An 18,004-nucleotide genomic window follows, 5' to 3' on the forward strand; every position below is an offset into this window, starting at 1 on the left:
AAGTGAAAATATTGCACATGCTGACTTAATACACAACTCCTTCAAAAGTATAAAATTAAAATATATCAGGAGAGCTATATAGGAAATATTAAATGTTGAATTAAAATAAAAATTCATCACTGAGGGCAAGAGTAGTTCTCTCCTCTTACTGCACTTCTTATCCCCAAAAGAACATGTGTCAAATTGAGATGGAAAACTGAAAGGAACTCACGGACAAAAAAATAGCTTATTAAAACTTGACATGGTGCTCTCTAGAAAACAATTTATTTATAGGTCAGTATATTACAACAAAACCTTTTCCACCACTGTTCTTTCAGCTCCCAAGAGAGTAAAGAAAAACTCCCCACTGTATTTGTCTTTGAGAAAAGCATTGTGCACCTTGCCAATATATTTAATTATAAAAAAAACCAAACCAAAACAAAAAAAAACCAACCAACACACCACCAACAACTCATATTACATGGAGCCAGAATCTGCTCATGAAATTCAATGACTAATTTTCAAAAAAAATTATAAACTCAACATAAAGATTGAAGCTACACAGATAGGTTAGAGGTTCATTTTAATCTATAGTTTAACTTAATGTAATTGGAGTATCTTGGATTTAATCTAGAAACGTGTGATTTAGGTAGGTTGCATTTAATGAAAGAACATTTATCTGAAACTTCAGTGAACACAAGGATATGAATGCTTTGAAAAGCAGTGAGGCTTTCCTTTTATCTATATTCTTGCCATGACATACCACCATGTAAATCCTTGATTTGGTGAGAGAGTGCTTTTCAAACAACAATACCCGATTACACTGAGCGTACCCTTCAGTTTAACGACACTTCTCTGAGGAAAACACTTGATTAAAAAAAAAAAAAAAAAGTTTCTCAGTTTGAATCCTGAACTCTGAGACTATTTCAGCTGAAAAGACAGCCCCAAGATGATTCCATGAGTCATGCAGTCTAGCGAGCAGAATCAATGGGAGCACTACAGTTAACGACAACCCAAGAACCATTTTCTCTTGACCTTCTTGTCTGAAAGAAGTTTGTATTTTGTTCTCTTAAGCCTTAGAATAAGAAAGAAGAAAAGAAAGGAACAGACAAAATTCCTCAAGGTTTTTGGACATTTTTAATGCTAACTTTTCTAGCTCTTGAACAGCCATTCACCATGTACACGATTCATCTATAATTCAAGTGACTTATAATTTTGATTCCTTTCTGTGATGAAATCTTCAATCATCACCTGAGGAAAAAACAAGCCTGTATGTTGTTAGTGATCACATTGTCAATTATGTATTTTCAGTTGTTTTGGAAACACAGGTAGAAGTAATCATATTAATGTGATTTAGCATATGTTAACCCAGTGCCTAACATAAACTTCTTCCAGGTTGTTGAGGAAACATTACTGGTAACTTTAACATACTTTTAAAAGGAAGGTCATGGATGTAATTTGGTGGTACGTCTCTCTTTAGATACTGCAAACACATGTCCTCTTGAGCGTTAATTCAGCTGCAAGGCTGGAAATATCAACAGTTTATGGACTAAAGCACAAGAACAACAAGAAAAAAATCCTGTTTATAAGAACACAGCAGCCATTAAACATCTGTTAATATACTACAAAGGGCTCTTAAAGTTCATTAAAAATTATATATACCTTGCTGCTCCATTCTTGAGAAAAGGCATACTACCCTCTGTACAAAAGGACAAGGACGTGCAGGACAGGGATTTTTGTATACAAAAATTCAGTAACAGCTCATCAAGAGCACAAAAAAAAAAGCGCTGCCTCTGTCACACACTCAGACTGAGGTTGCAAATTATTTGACCAATGGAATTTACTTGACAAATGATACAATTCAGAAACTTCTGCAATATACCCCTTCTGCTACTCCAGCTTTTTGTGCTTCTTTCTTGTTTCTCTTGTCACTCTTTCTTTGCAGCAACATTCAGGTCTCAACACTTCACTGCTCTAAGATCTCAACTCTACTGTAATAAGTAATAAGAAAGTCATACAGCACTGAACTTCAGATCTGAAAACAAAGTGAGCATATGGGCAAGCAGCCACTTGTGCTATACAGCCACCAAGGCTAACAATATAAAACCAATTATATAAATAACATTACATCGTGCAAGCTGTATTGATGGACCACACCACCTGCATGGCCAATGGACTAAATATTTACAGTGCTTATCCATAGGATTTCTTGGAGCAAACAGAAGCGTAAGCCCGAGAAGACAGAGTTTTTGAATAAGAAGCTTTGCAAGATCTAACTTCAGGGAAGATAACCAGGCTCTCTTCTGTCCTAGCAGTCACTATTGCCTATCAGAGTAAACAAGCAAACAAGAAGCCTTGCTCTGACACATGCCTACCAACATGCACATCTTTATTTTTAAGCAATTACTCAACTCTATAGTTCACCTTTTATCTGAATACAGACATTTGCTTTAACCAGAAATCAAAATAACAGCTAAAAAGAAGAAAATAACATCCTATGGTCTACAGAAATGTCAAAAGACTTAAGCATCATCTGGGTGAAAGGATTACATTACAGAATAACTACACAAGTCAAACATACAAACATATTCTCTTTTCAATTTTTCCTCTTCTTAATCAAATCCAATTTCTAGGCATCTAAAAAGCATGCAACTTCAGCATGTGAGAAATCCCACTGATGTTAATGTGCCTAAAGTCAGCACCACGCTTGAGTTGTCTGATACACAGTTAATAAAGGCCACAAACTGAAGTATTTCAAAAAAAGTGTTTACTTTTCTCTCATTTTGAGACAGTAAATGGCTGAAAAAAAGACTAATTTGCAATTTTATTGCTAAAATATAGAGTTCAAGATCCTGATGCTCCTACTGCTGATACTTGGGTTCCGGGATCTAGCCACTATCCATAAATAACTTGCAGGATCAGGCCACCTGTTGGGTTACCACGTCCCAATTTTTTGTCTTTCTCCTAAAGCTGAATTACCTCTTTTGAATGCTGTTTTTAATAATTTGGGCTATCTTATGCCCATTTTTTTTCCACAATAACGTTATATTGCAGTGACCTGATTTACCTGGGAGCTTATTCCAATTAGTAAAGCATGATTTTGTTCTTGCTTACTTTTCTAACTTACAGGCTCTTGTAACTCTGCAAACATCATCATTAAAGAATGTGGTTTGTTCTTTTGTTGGGGGAAAAAAAAGTTACTTTATAATTTTGTCTTTTTTTGGGTTTGGGTTTTTGTCCGTTTAGTTATCACTTTCAGAATCTTATCTCTTTTTTCTTTCTTAAATGCATTGTTCTATCTGTAAAACTTAATACCATACTATTTTTCTCTCCTGTGGCTGTAAAAAAATACAGTGGGAAATCTTTAATTTTATAGCTTCATAATTAGGGTAAATGAAGTTGAATAAAGAACTGCTTGTATAAAACTAAAGAATGGCAAAGAAAGATTTCTAATTATTATGGTCTCAAAGATTCTAAAAAAAAAAGTGTGTATATGTGCATTATAAAATGTTCCTGTACAAATTAGTATTTACAAATTGTTCTGAATCTTTTTCTCTAAGTACACAATAGTTCACTTGTTAACACTGACATATTTATCTGGCCTTTCCAGTTGTAGGAAAAAATTATGTCAATTTTCCCTCAGACTGCCTTCCTATTCTGTCACACACATTATTTCATGAAACATGAATCCAAATGTTCTGTTTCTTTTCAGTTTCCTTTCACCACAAATTCCAGAGTCCCCCACTCCATGGCTTTTAGTAACAATCCAGCCTTTCTAGTCTAATGGCAAAAACTCAATACTTCTGTCTTTAATCAGGCTACTTTGGACTTCAGTGTCTTTAATACTGAAGATTCAACCCTTTGTTAGAACTATTTCTTTTCCAGGTCATGTTATACCTATGATTTCACATTAAGTACCTATTCTCACAAGAAACAGCAAGGCTTGACAAGCTGACTGAAAAACACAGAACACACACACATAAGGAAAAAGAAAAAAAAAAAAGTAATGGATACTAAGGAAGAACATTTTTATAAGCTGTAATAATCAAATACTTGGGAACTTCTAAAAGACTCTGGTGCCTTTGTACTATGTACAGTACAAAGTACTAAAGTACTAGTACATACTTTGTACTATAGTACTTAGCATTATTAGTACTTTGTACTAATGTACATGAGCCATTAGAATTACAGTTAGTGCAAAGGTAATCCATAGTACTTGCAAAGAGGGGACATAGGTGATTTTTAAACAACTGATGTGAATAACTGTCTTTTTCCTTTCCAAATTAAACAACCACTGTTTAGTTGGTTCAAACCATCTATGACCACAAGTCCACTTCAGACTTCTGACAATTGAAGAGATGAAGATTCACAGCAGCAGGGTTCAAATTAGTATGATGAAAGTGACACGATCCTAATACTTTCCATCCTGGAGACCTCAAAAACACAAGATGTGGCAGACTGTGTGAATAAGGGGATAGAATTGACTGATGCATTGAGGAGAAAGCTGTCATTACTAAGTGGATCTTCTTTCTTCAGTAGCTGTAGTTTTTGAAAGGTTTGTCCTGTGGACAACACAATGCAAGCTAAAACATCAATGTGGCAAAATGATTCACAGATACATGAATCCTTATAAAAGTAAAGTATGGAATATTATTAGAAGAAACACTCTTCACATTCTGCACAAAAGCAAATCCGTAGTCTTTGATATAGCTTGATATAGACTAAATGGGAAGTCTTATACATTGTCTGCTTAACTTATCTAAGAATGTCCTAAATTCTGATGAACAACCATCGTTGATTAGCTGTGTTTCTTTGTCCAAAAGGAATGCAATACTCAAAAGGAGTTCCATATACCACCAATAACTAACTACACATGTAAACTGAACTTAGTAGTAAGCAGTGTCTCAGAGACCTAAGAAAAATAAAATCCACAAGACAATCACAGACCTCCTCCCTTTGTACCCAGGCCTCTGGATCTGTGGTCCAGCTGGTGTTAAGGAGAATAATCTTCTGAAAAGCCTTGATCATCGTTCTTTTGTTATTGAGCAACAGTACATATAATAACCCTACTGTGCCACATAAGCTGAGAGATCATGAGAAACCGGGGTTAAGCATTCTGAATTCTGTGCTCACATAACAGACTTTGGCCCTCCTTCCTACTGAGATCTGAATAAATAAAAACATGTGTGGACACCTGAAGCCCACTTGTGTGGACTTCACATTTACATCTACGGAGACCTGCTGCCAGCTGCAGGTTCTGTTCAATCAATAACATAAATTATAGGTTTATTAGATTTACCTCCCACAGCAGGTGGGAAATATATTACGAAGGAACATATATTCTGTAGACAGCCTATGCTACAAATTGAAAATAGCATAAGAAATGGATCTTGGGATAACAAAAAAAAAAAAAAAGATTGTCTCTTCCATCAAATTGTGTAGTACATTTCAGGACTCTGTTCCAAAAGAACCAGATGTTTGGTTTTAAAATATATACATTAAGCTCAAAATTGGTTACTGAAATGAACAGCAGTTCTGATTCAGATGTGTTTATAAACATAGAGGTTATGCTGAAAGATATACAGGCATTTAAAATGTTACGTGTATTTGTGTATGACTATCTGTATGTAAACTGGTCCCAAGTATTATGCTTTGATTAATCCCTAAAAGGCAAACTTTTCCAAAACAAGGACAATTTACAGTAACAGCAACGGCAGAAATGATATGGAAAGGAAGGTTTACCTAGGGGTAATACAGCTATTTCCTTACATATGGGGGCTTAGCTCACACATCCTCTCTTCTGCAATACCACTTCTCTTAAGGATGGAGATAGCGGACACAGATTTGCTTCAACAGTGTCAATACCAATGGAAGATGTAAGTCAGTGACAGATTGGGAAAATAATGAAAAATATGGCTCTTCAGCTTTGAAAAAAAAAGTACCTCACAAAGGCACTAGCAAATAAAACCACTGCTCGTCTCTTAAATGGGTTGGACTGCACACTGATCAGAAACTACCTAAACTCTTTTGGGTTTTATCCAACAAAGTGACCTGGAAATCTGTTCAAATCAAAGGATTCTTTCAAGGGATAGAAGTAAGGAAATGCTAAAAAGAGGTTTTTAAATTGCAGCAGATTAGATAACAAAAATATTCAGACACGTTCATCCTATCCCAAGCAGAAGTTAAGCAAAATACAACACAGCTGAAAACATTTTAAGATAACTCATCATGGAGAACTGCGTACCAAGATTCCTAATGGCATACACAACTTACACCTCTTAATCACTGGATTAATATACACTGGATTTTCAGTGGCTGAAATTTCCTCCCTGATGATGGTAATCAGTTGCTTTAGCATCGAGTTTTGAAATCAGGTATTTGCTCCTAACACATCAGCAATGATATTTACTTGCCTGTTGTATACTTGCAGTTTTAGGACAGCAACAATTTTTGGTTTCACTTTCCTCTCTGAGCTGGCAGTAACAAGAGGTTAATGTTATAAGATAGTTGTTAGAACACTGCATGTTAATTTAATAACAGAATGGAGCCCCCAAATAAAAACTGAACAATTTCTGAGTGTTGAACTTCATATCAAGAAAGACTGGCATTGAAGAAAAGTTTTCTAAAACATTTTCTAAAACATTTTCACTCACATTTCACAGGTTTAAAAAGAAAAACAATATAAATGTGATACTGCGTAGATGCTGCCTCAGATTGAAAAGTACTCCTGAGGTCAGCTCCACATAAGAAAGATGACTCTAACAAGGCAAAGAATTAGGGCAATTAAAGTGAGATACCACAGCTAGACTATTGTCCCAAGGTCTGATCATAAGAAGGAAGAAAAAAGAAACTTTTGAAAAGCTAACATCTTTAACCTTGAAGACAGTTATTAACAGGTACAGAACTTGTACAAAACTCAAAAGGAGGTTGTAGTGCAATATATCATGATTCTCTGTTTTCTGTTAAAGGAGAAGGTAAATTTTGGAAAGACCAAACACCTTCTGTTCGGATGTTCTTGTGTTTCCAACTCCCTAGTAGAAATTAAAGCTCCAGTAATAGCTCCAATAAAGCTCTTAATAATGGTATGCAACTGAATTCACCTCAAGGTGAACAAAAGGAAGAGAAATACCGTTACAGGGGAGTTACTCAGTCCTTAGAGAAAAGGTTTCCCAGAAGACTGATGCCTGAGCACAGAATTACAGCTAAATGAAATTTTCACAATTTATATCTAGGGGATGCATAACTCATGATGTGCAATGAAGCAACTGTATTGTTATGATCTTGCCCGTTATGTACTTGAGGGATTCAAAATAATACTAGGACAATTATTTTGAATGCTTTCTACAGAGTACTGAAGCACAGATGAGAAGACAAGTCCATAGTCATACAAGTTGTCAACAAGTACAGAAATCAGGACAACCAAGAATCATACGAGCCTTCTAACTCTTCTTCTGCTTTGGGGACCATGGAAGAGGACTTCAGCGCTTCATAGTGAATCAATCCTGGACAGTAATCACTGTGCTGCTTTAATTAATTTTACTGTAAAGTGGTACTTCCTACTGTCCTAATCTGGAAATAAAGTAGATGTAAAACTGATGATTATAAAAATGATCTGCTAGTCTGCTAAGGACAGAATTAACCAATGTATTTAAATTAAGATTGAACAGATTGGGGGGGGGGGGGGATTCCATGTTCTGTTAATACTACAAAAGTGACAACGATTACATCCAGAGTTTTTAGCATATTCAGCTGTTACCAGATTCAAGGCAGATTGGTTTAACAGATCCCATTCTGTCTCTTCTTCTTACCTGGCATCAAATGTACATATAATACAGTACATATAATACAGTGTCACTTTTGTGGCACTGTAATCTGTGTATCATTAGGTGACTTTAAAATGTACATGGTCTAGCCTACCAGGTATGCACAGTCAATGATTTTCTATCTGGCTTGATGAAAAAAGCTAAAATGTCACCCTGTAAACATATGCAAAGCTTAACTGAAATCAATGCAGCTGCCTCTATTTGCTTGGGCTAAGAATATAGCCCAAAATATGTAATACAATAAGCATCTAAGTACTTCATTTTCGAGTGTGCAAAATCATATTTCCTAGATATGCTGACCATTAATTTCTTTCTAAAATACTAGACTTTCTCTACATAAAATATCTCATTTTATTTCCTCTCTTTTACTTAGATTTTGCAAGCAAACAAAAACTTTCTCTCAGTATCTTTTACTCACGTTTCTGGTACTAGAAACCCCAGAGCTATTCTATAAAAAATAGTGCATGTCAAAAAGGTCATCTCATGTGTTTTGACTTGGCTTTAAACCGGTAAGATTATTTTGCAGGAAACAGACAAAACTGGAACATATTTTCTATTTACACTGATAAAGTAAGTCAGCTGGAATATATTAAATAATTTGCTGGAGCTAAATTAAATTTTCTGTTAACTACATCACCTGACATAGAAGCAACAGAACTTCTCAATTATAATTTTTTTTGAAGACCTGTTTCTTTCAGCTTTTATGTCCAAAATATTGACATATGAAACAACTTCAGCTTTGCTCGATGCTGTACAGCTCAAGATCACACTCATATTCTTCTGTGGCTGAGAGTAAAATTGCACTCAATTTAAAATTATCCTTAATAAGCAGCATGTGCTAGTATACTTGTCAAAACTACTCTGTTTACACCAACAGTGGAAATGACTTTTTTTTTTAATAACTGACTCATATTTACAGATGCTGAGTTTTAATTATGATATACAATTGTAATTAGGAAAAAATGTGGAAGACAATATATTTAATAGAAGACTCAATTTTCTGAAGAATGAGACTCAAGAAAAAAGATGGAACCACTGAGACACAATGTAGTGATTTTTCTCTTTCTAGACATTTGCTAGTGCACAGAGATTTATTTTTATTTTTTTTTTACATTTTCTAGCATAATCTCTAATCTTCTATCTACCCTTTTATCTAAAAACAATGCATATTATGAGAGGAGTAAAAAAAATAAATTAAAAAAGGGAGGGGGGGGCCAAGCAAGCCAAGGAAATACTACTACACAATAAAACCTCAAATACTCAAACCTTGGAAACTATAAACAAGTAAATTCATTGTTCTAACAACAAACAGTTAGGATCTACAAATATCAGTAATGTCAGCCATTAGAACTAGCAAACAATCCTGTTGGATTTTTGTGATGGTTTTAGTAGTCTGTGTTGTGTTGATAGTCTCGATTTTATTTCCAATCTAACAGCAGAACGTATTTCTATTAAATACCTACATTATATGTTTTCTCTTATATGACTTTTTAGCTCACAAAGAATGAGCAGAACTGCTTGAAAGTCCCCAGGGATCTCTTCTGAGACCACTGCTATTTCCAGCTTTTTTGTGGGTTTTGTTTTTTGAAGAGGGGAGGAGGGGGTTTGAAATAATGATCTAAACATAAAGTCCCTTGCAAGCATGCAGATGACAGAAAGATTAGTAAGTATGTAAATAATCCGAACAGCTTGGCTACTGCTACAGAATCAGCTACTACATTAAACAACTGGAAATCAACAAAATATATATTGAACTGACAAACCCAAACTAACACCTTTGGAGATTAAAATACAGTTTACGGTAATAAAATAATAAAATAAGAAGTTTGGAAGGTCATCATACAGCTCAGCTACAACGATTCAGGTAGCCAGCCCCCAGAGGAGCTACTATCAGAACAGGCAGAAGTAGAGCTGCAGCACTGTGGCACCTCGCCAGAGCCAGACTAACCTTGGCACAGCACTGCACTGAGAGACAATGCGGTCACAAGCAAGTGAAACTAATCCGACAGTATGCTACCACTGAAAAAGGGCTGCAAATTCCTCTGCTTCTGGCCAGAACGCAGCTGTAGGGCTCTCCATGCGGACTTGGACCAGCTCGCTGATTCAAATTGAGACTTTTTTTTTTTTTCCCCATGCTGGATTTAGTCCGATGAGCAAACTTGTACCCAAGCTACAGCATGGTGAATCAAGTGCCAATATAGGGGAAGGAATGGGAACATGTGGCTGTGGCCCAGGTAACAACAGCCCATTCCCCTCAGCAGAAGCACAGGCTTTAACCAACTTCTAAGCCAGTAAATAGCAACGCTGCTTCCAGAACAACCTCAAAACAAACAAACAAACAAACAAACAAAAAAACGTGCTGCATAGTGATACTTGCAGATATTGCCTTAATGTGTTTCTAGTGTAATACTGTGGCAAAAAAAGAAAGAAAAGGGAAAAAAGGCCATACAATAATCACTGTTTATATACAACGAGAAGCATCATGCGCAAGTGGAGAACTGGCTACATCAGTGGTAGAATGCAACCTATCAGTTTGGGATCCCAAAGTTCAAGACAGATGTAGGACCATAAGGAAAAAGATCCCTAGTTGAAACAAGCTAAGATGTCACCTGCTTGCTGAGGGTGCACTCGATCCCATCGTCCATGACACCAACGAAGATGTTAAACAGGGCAGGTCCCAATACTGACCCCCCTGAGGAACACCACTCGTCACTGATCTCCTCTTGGGCACTGAGCCATTGACCTCAATTCCTTGAGTGCAACCACCTAGTCAATTCCTCACCCACCAAGCAGTCCATCCATCACATCCATGTCTCTCCAAGAGAGACAAGAATATTGTGTGTGACGGCATCAAGTGCTTTGTACAAGTCCAGATATGCCACATCTATTGGTCTTTCTTTATCCACCAACAGTGCAACCCAGCCACAGATGGCCACCAGATGTGTCCGGCACCGTCTCATGGCACAGTGAAGCCATAGTGGCTGTCATCAACCACCTCCTTATTTTCTATGTGCCTTAGCATAGTTTCCAGAAGGAATCTGTACTGTACTTGGAGGAATCCTGTTATGTACTTGATTCACAGGAGGAGTAGCTCACTACATAAAAGTGATACTATGAATTCTAGTCTGACTGCTTTCAGTTTTCACCTTTTGTTATTCTTTTTTTTTTTCATTTCTGGGAGAGGAAAAGCAAGAATAAAAGGTAAATTCCTCATTACTTCCCAATTTTACACATTGGTCACAGCCCACTGAAGAATTATTTTTCTTAGATACCAGCACACGTGTATTGCTTGCCCACAAAGAATCATGTTGATCACCCCAAGTGTAATCAAATGGGATGCACGCTGTAGGTCTTACTGACAGGAAAGTAGGGAGGAAACAAATCATACACATTTTCAGCATACATTATGACACACCTGCTGAGATCATCTTAGCAAATTCATCATTTTGCACAGACCTCAGAAATTGGTAACGTTCTAGTCTCCACTGTCTTCAGCTGTTCTAAAAAATAATGCTGTTTATACAAAGTTGCCGGTCTTAGCATGCAGATAACTGGGTGAAATTTAACAGATGTGACATGCATGGTCCCAATGAGACTCAATGGTTTATTGATCCTTCTAGGTCCTAAACATTATGAAAGCCAGACAGGTCCAAATTACGATGAACCCCCAGATGAAAGCAATTGTGGCTAATGATAATTAGGGGGGTAAAGAGTGGAATAAAAAAATCAGTGCAATATAAAATAATTTTCACTTGAACTCATTTAATTTGATGGAGCGTGCATCTGACTGCATCACGTAAGAGTTTGAGAAGTTCTTTACTGCACATATGCTTACATGAGTGTATACAGATGTGTGTACCATTAGGTGGAATGCATAACCCATTGATTGCCCCATGCTTTCTCTAATGACACTCATCAAGGCAAAAGATCTGAATCACTGCCAGAGGCACAGGGGACAGCAAAAGACTTCTTGCATTTTTCTGAATATATGCCAAAAAGAAAAAAAGAAAAAAAGAAAAAAAAGAAAAAAGAAAATTTACATTGACATTTTGCTTGCACTAGTTTTGATGACTTTCAGGCCATGGACTGCTCTTACTGCATTTGTACAGTATCAAGCACAACAATGTCCTGGTCCTAATGGGAATCCCTAAGGTCTAGTGTAATATACGTAATAAGTAATAATGCAGTCTCCTGCTGTTTCCTGTGTTTCTAGCTGCTAGGCTGACCTTCTTCTCTTGATACTGCATGTCAGCTGGCTCCATTTGCTTCTGGAATTAGCATTAAAATGGCAATTCTTAGAGATCATGCTACAGCCAGAGTAATGATAATGGAGAAATAGAGATTTTGAAACAATTTTGAGCGTTTTTTAATTTCATACTTTAAAATATAACCCTCTTTCCTATGACAATAGGAAGCAAAGCTGGAAAAAACTGCTGCTTTCTTTAAAAATAAAATAAAATATTATTTTAAGAAATTTGTGCTGGGAGATGTATTTCTCCCTTGCATGCTGCCAAGTCATACTGTGGGCGTATTTGTCAGAGCAATGCCATTAATGAGATTTCATTGTGAGTTTACCTTAATTGAAATAATAAATGTTTTTCCTTTCTAAAATACCTGCTATGGACTTGAGAAGTCTTGCAATCCTTGACCAAATTTTAAAAAGTAAGACAAACTAGATTAGTTTAAAAATTGGATCAATAATCATAAGATACGTGGAATGAACATACTATTCAATAAATAATAATTTTTAGATACTACAGTGATTTGTTAAGGAAATTTTGCGTGGGCATTGTATCTTCCATGATTCCTGTCATGCTATACATCAGGGTTGTTATATATTGAATCAAATTCTCTCAGTTGAACTAGACTGTGTTTTCTATATTTTTATTGCCTGCCCTTTACCTGAAACTCAGTAGGAAGATATTGTCATATAGATTTGCAAGACCATATGACAGTTCAGGAAGAAATAAGGTTAAGAAATGGCATACATCACAGCCTTTAAACATGAGGGTTTCTTTGGTATGTCTTATTGTATTTTAAGATGAATCTATTTGTTTAAAACTCTGAAAACGAGTTTACACTGTATGCTTGCAGCATTTCTGGTAAACACATCTATATCAGAATCCATAAATTGGGATTCTTTTTCATTTATTTATAATGCATGGAGAACATAAGGAAATATACTGATGTTGCAACACAAACTATTAAGAGTAAAAAAAATACTGTTATGTATTGGGCTTCTTTTTTTTTTTTAACGTCAACCTGATTACATCTACAGCTTGTCAAATCTAAAACAGTACTGCTTCGTTAGGTATCCGAAACGATGAACATTTCTGGGGGGGGGGGGGGGGGGGGGAGCATACTTTACATTGGCAAACAAACACAAAATTAAATTGCTGAAAGTTGTAATTGGACAAATTAAATCCAGAAAAAAAATAGAAAACACTCAACAGTCAAAGAATGTGGTAGATTCTCCCTCATTTTAAATCTTTTAATCAAGACTAGATGTCTTAAAGATATGTTCTAGCTCAACCATAATTTGAAGGTTGGATGTCAAAATTACAGAGTGAAATTCTAAGGACTGGGTTATGCAGGAGGTCCATTCCTGGTCTTAAAACCTCTACATTTATACTGAGATGAAAGACACTTCAAAAGTAAGTAGCACATAATTTGATTTCTGTGAATTTTGAAGTCAATGCATTTTCTTGGGGGTCAGAAATAAGGAAAGAAAGGAGTCACCTAGACTGCATTCTTTCTTCTAAATGAGGAAAGGAATTTACCTCTCTCATATGACAGCACTATTCTAATCATAGTAACAGAAAATCCATGCTCTAGAAAATATGCCAGTGCATTAAAAAAAACACTCTTATTTAAAAAAAAATACTGTAAATAATTGTATTTTACTTGACTGATTTATCATCGTGTCATTCAGATACCATCTCTGCTTACTGTTCTACGTCAGAGTAATTACACAACCACTAAAGATCAAGGTTTTTTTATCACTTTAAATACCTACTAGCAGGTGTGCTTTTTCCTTCTTGTTCATACAAAATAGAATTAAACCAGATCTCTGATAAATGCATGTAAACAGTTTCTGTGACATGACAAAGATTTAATAAGCTCTTTATATGCAGTGCTGGGTGTGTTACACAGAGAACCTCACATGCAACTCAAAAGATCCTCAACAAACGATGAGAATTTAAGAAGAGCAATAAAAAAGTTACTGAAACACTTTGAGTAATGGTTTATGCAGAAGTATGCCAACACACTGAATTTTCACTCCACTGAGACAAACTAGAAATATCATGAAGACTGTCTTGTGGGTACCAGGGTAAAAAAAGGCAGCCTTCCTGGCCTGTACAAGTCTAATGGCATCATCTACACTGAGAGCTAACTGAGCTTTGAACTACAAACTGAAGCTCAGAGCTTGCGCTGACTGAAATACAGGCTGTGGATCCTGGGCCCCCAGGTGCACCAAGGCCAGCTACCGCAGGCTTGGCTACCTGAGGCATTAAGAGGTGCCCCCAAAAACATGGGATTACAGAAGCCTTCCTTCTTGCTCCACTCTCGTTATTCGTGGACTGGCACCCGGCTGGCAGCTGCAGGAGGCTCACCCCCATCCAGCTGGCAGGAGGACGCCGAGCCAGGAGAAGCAAAAACAGCCTTGCAGGGAAAGGTGAGGTGCTTCTGATGAGACTTTGCCCATGTAAACACAAGCGCTCCGGAGACAAGCACCTCGAGATAATCTCTTCTCCCAGGATGTGCCACCCCAAAAAGCCTGCTACACTGGATATCTCCAGTGGGCCGAGCCCCAAATGCTGGTGCCAAACCCAGTGAGTGCCAGCAGCCCATTGGCCTACAGGCTGAGCATGCAGGACAGCCATCTTGTTCTTGCCGACACGGTTACTTTCTGGCAGCTCAGAAGTGCTATGTTGGAATATGGGCATTTTCCAAATAGACTGATTTACGTAAAAGCAAGAGAGTGAAATAAACCACAGAGAATAAAAAAGAAGCGTAGGGGGTGGAAGGAGCGAAACTACCAAGTACTGTGTGCAATTAGCTTGTGGAAAGCTGCTCCAGTGAGGTGAAAGACTCACCACTGCTTAAGGAATTTAAATGTGAACTTAATTACTCTCCTTTGGGAAGAAAACGTTCATTGTGATGGGATGACCTACCAAGTTTCTTTCTTCTGTGAGCACTTGGAGGGAAAAGCACTTAATTTTAACCAACTTACATGCCAGTGCTATGACATTATCATCTCTGATTGTTCTTACAGTACCAGCACTATTTCCCTATTTCTACTCAACTTTTAACTAAGATGTCAAAGCTGTAATTTTCATCAATGAATAAAAATGGAAAGCATTTTTTTTAACTGGCAGCATTATTCGTTAACTTCAGAGACTCCCTTATCTACCACTGAATGACCATCCCTGAGCTGTCTAACTGAGCCCGCCTCAGGGAGTTGCTCTGCTATCAGCTGAAGTAGCAGAACTCTTTGAAGTCCCTCTCTTGTAATGTCAAGTTAAAAAGAAAACACTGCCTCCAAGGAATTCTAATTACAGTATTTCATTTCCAGGAACATAGCTTTATACTGACCCAACAGCTCAAGGTACACACGTTATTTTTTCCTGACATTAAGATAAATTAATAAAGCCAAATATATTTTGAAATTATGTTTCCCATCCCAGAAGGTTTTAAATATGTAGGGGAAAAAAAAAAAAAAAAACAGGGTCAGAAACCTTCTCCAATAAAACAAATTAAACTATAATGAGGATTAAAAAACAGGTCATTCATCTGCTTTGCAGTTCTATTTACAGTACATCTATGTAGACATTTTACCAAATTGTCTATATGAACAGCTTAATGGGAATGCAAAAGAATAGAATAAAATCAGTAACAAGAATGTCAACAGTTTGGGTTACAGTTTTTGCAGTAGTCAGATACAAAACATCTAGATAGGTTGTATTAAGTTTCATTTCTTTATGAAGGGCCACTTTACCCTTTATTTTTTAAACACAGATAATAGAAATATGTCTCTCTTACTTTTTTAAAAACAATGTAGTTTATTAAAAACAATGTAGTTTAATTCAGTCATTTCAAAAACATTTTTAGCATTTTGCCTTTCTGAAGAAATCATAGAAAACCACTCACTAAATCAACAGAAAGGTAGTCACAACAATGACTTTGTGTGGACAGGTTCTAGTGAACAGAAATAAAGAGTTCCCTGAGACAACATTACACCCGTTTGGAAAGTTTTGTCCACAGACTTTAAAGAAAGTGAATCAGTGTCAGATGCTACACAATCAATTTTATAAATATGGCTGAAGAAACAGATAACTCATCAGAGCCTCCAAAACCATAATCTACATTGTTTACATTACAAGACTGCATTATCATTTTTCTACGGGGAGCACTTAGTGTTAAATTTTAAAGCAATACTTTTTTACATAAAATTCCTACCAGTAAATTATATAACCTGAGAATTACAGAGGAAATATGTCTAACAGATTAATTACACACACTTAAGAATTCCAAGTTGCCTGTATTTAACTGACTGGGAAATGCGCATTTCAATGCATTTTTAATGCTGTATTAATCTTCAGTATTTCATCTTACCAAGACAGTTAAATTAAACATTTTGCAAGAGAGTAGTGATATATCTTAGCTCTGTGCTACAGTCTCTGCTATGAAGACTTAAACATTCATTGGGAATTCAGGTGAAATAGAAAGGATTGATTAATTTAAAGACAAAGAATATGCTGGTTTTACTACTTTTTAAATTCCATTAAAGAAAGAAAGAGAAGGCAGTGGGATGAACTCACTCATCGCTTGCTACCTTATTTAAATGACACATCCCACTGAGCAAACCCAACTCGCTGGAAATTCTGCCTCACTTTCTCCAGGCTTTTAGTCTTAGAGCACCCACCTGGGCATAACAAGAAGTCATTTCACTACATTTCTGTATGTTTAGGAACAAAACTCCTCTTTATTGACCCACTGTGTAAAATGGACTTGGATATTGGCAGGGGTCCTTTTCTAACAATGTCAGATGGAGAAGACTTATAGGACAGCACTGCAGAATCTGTCACACAGAGAGCAACACTAGAAGTAGATGATGGAGGAAATAAAGAGATAATGAGAAAAAATTTTTGAATCTGTATTTCTAAAGGTATTTTTCTACATACATATTTATGCACCCAACTGTAAATGGCCCACTAATCACAAATTCTCCACAAATTCTGATTTCAGCTGCTGATGTTTCTAGTTATTATATTCTTCAGAAATTCTCACATGTATTTATGAAGCTACCAATCAACAACAACAACAAAAAGTAATATTTCATTAAAGAATACCAGAAGGAAGGCCAGCATAAATAGGAAATTTCCACCAGCTTTACAAAAATGATAGTCCCCCTCTCTTCCCCCAAATCCCTGCCTATAATGCTGTCCCTTAACTAAAGAATTCATTAAATATATCCACATTTAATCTATCTTCCTTGTCATACATTTAAAACCCCTGGTTCTCTCCTGAAAGTCCTTAAATATTTTAATCAGTGACTTTGGCAGGATTTCAGAGAGCTCTGGAGGTTGAGCTTTGCCATCACACTTCAGAAAAGATGTTAACTAACTGCAGAGCTAAAAGGAGACTGGGAGAGGATAACCAGGATGTCTAGATGTGTCCTCAGAGGAAAAAGGAGCAACAGTTATCTAAAGAGCGGATAAGACAAAGGGAGACATGATAGCAGTCCTTGCCTATGTAAAAATATTAGTTTTCTGTAATTTAGTAATATTATCAGACACATTTCAGTTTCTTAAACAATGCTAAAAAATTTTACTTGGACACAGTCAGCTGTTGCAAGATTGGGAGTGGGAGACTTGATATGAACGGTTGAGGAAAGATTCTTTTTCTGCTCCTGCATCTCCTCTGACTCATGCAAATTATAAAGAGCAAGATTATCATAGAGCTGAAATTATATAGCTTTAGACCTTCAAGTATCCAAACCTTTGCTTCTGATTGGTTTTATTTTAATTCTTCAAGTTCAAACTTTGTCAGGAAGACAACAGGATGATCCCTTGAGGTTCGTTCTTTCTGTGGATATAGACTATAAGAATGACCTAACAAATCTGATTCCAAAAATGCTGCCATGCAATCAATTAAGCTTTAGTATTGCATAATGCAGAAACTGTGGCTTCTATGCTATT

General features: G+C 36.4%; 1 protein-coding gene and 1 long non-coding RNA gene across 5 annotated transcripts in view; both read right to left on the bottom strand.

Annotated features, from left to right (window-relative positions):
• ROBO1 (roundabout guidance receptor 1) overlaps window positions 1-18,004 on the bottom strand; it is a 702,920-nt gene that overhangs the window by 167,336 nt on the left and 517,580 nt on the right. The gene's annotated exons all lie outside the window — the stretch shown is intronic.
• The window catches only part of LOC308193866, a 48,813-nt gene continuing 30,809 nt past the window's right edge, over window positions 1-18,004 (bottom strand). Inside the window, exon 2 of the long non-coding RNA XR_013950015.1 lies at window positions 1-18,004. This exon is cut by the window's right edge and continues 27,993 nt beyond it. This is a non-coding gene — a long non-coding RNA (uncharacterized lncRNA).

The sequence above is a fragment of the Anser brachyrhynchus genome (genome assembly GCF_964034855.1).
Source record: "Anser brachyrhynchus genome assembly, chromosome: 1".
Taxonomy (NCBI): Eukaryota; Metazoa; Chordata; class Aves; order Anseriformes; family Anatidae; genus Anser; species Anser brachyrhynchus.